Here is a 1371-nt window from a genome sequence, read left to right as displayed (position 1 = left end):
ACGTTGGCACCAAGGCTAGCCCTACTACTCAATTTGCGCGGAATAAATGAAAAAGAAGCCTTCGGGTCAACCGGGCTGGCTCAAGGACTTATTTGTATGTGCTTTATTTAGCTAGTTGAATCAGTGTCTGGATGAAACTCAATAACTATGTTTCTCATTACAGACGCAACAACTGAGAAGTTTCCAAACACAAATCTGCGACAAATAAAGGAAATCGTTCATCGCTGGCTCGAGAACGAACGGCAGAAAGTTCTGAAACGCCTGCAGAGAGCCACCAAGAATGACAAATGACCCCCCCTGTATTTTTGTAAATTCATTCATAAAAACATTTGCACTTGAAGGCGCTTATTGATAGCTGGAAAGCTAATACGTTGAGGAACTGTAGGGGAGGGGCAGATGGTTTATCACGGCATGGGAGCGTAGTGTTTACGACGTTACTGNNNTGAATTGTAATAGGGAAAGAGGTAAGTGCAAAGAATAGGCTGCATTCGCGCGCTGGACGACTTTATATAAGTGGGGACTGGGTGCCGAAACGTCTGCACAATTTCTTTATCCGGCTGCGGACTGGGTGCGGAAATTTGTTTTATTTCCGCACAGAAGCTGCACCCAGGTGCAGAAATGTGCAGATATTGTGCGGGAATTTCCTTACACGGGTGCGGATACTTGCTTCATTTCCGCACTGGTTCCGCCAATCTTGTGCAAGTTGGAATTCTTGAACGAACCAGCGCCTAACCGCCAGTATAATGGTGTTTTGGTGATGGATTCTACCTGACACTAGTCCGTTTTAGCACTGACTGTGACCTGCGGGTGTCCTTTTGATGGGCTTGTCTCCAAAGGCCTAGAACATAACATTCAACACTGAATAAAAGCGGCAAAATTTAGCAGTTCTTTAGTAGTTTTGTTAAAAAATCTTATGTTTGTTCAAACCGACGTATTTTTCGCATCTCTCTCGAAGTTTTAAGCTCAACGGGCGAGTAGGCACACGGTTTTTGGATTCTGCAATTTTGGTCACATTTAACATAAATCTTCAACGCCATTCTCAACTTCCAGGATAGAAAAGGTAACCTATTAGTTGTCAAGTCGAATTAACCCCATGAGCGTTTTCTCAGACGGTGTTTTATTGGATTATCGAAACGCCATAGGATTACTAAACATCACTGTTGTATCACAGTGACCACAAAATCAACTGTCATGAAACAAACGTGACGGAATTCGGCGTATAGTCTGGTCTAAAGGCAGAAAATGTAAGCCGCCGTGCCGTAACATGTTCGGACACCATATAAAAGTGGACGGTTGCAGCAACATAACATGAGGTGGTTTAGTGTGGTAGCAATAAATAAAAAAATATAAATGTAGTAGTAATAAATACAC

This window comes from Opisthorchis viverrini (genome assembly GCF_000715545.1).
Source record: "Opisthorchis viverrini unplaced genomic scaffold opera_v5_52, whole genome shotgun sequence".
Lineage (NCBI taxonomy): Eukaryota > Metazoa > Platyhelminthes > Trematoda > Opisthorchiida > Opisthorchiidae > Opisthorchis > Opisthorchis viverrini.
The sequence above is the reverse complement of the archived record's forward strand: the minus strand, read 5'-3'. Positions refer to the sequence as shown.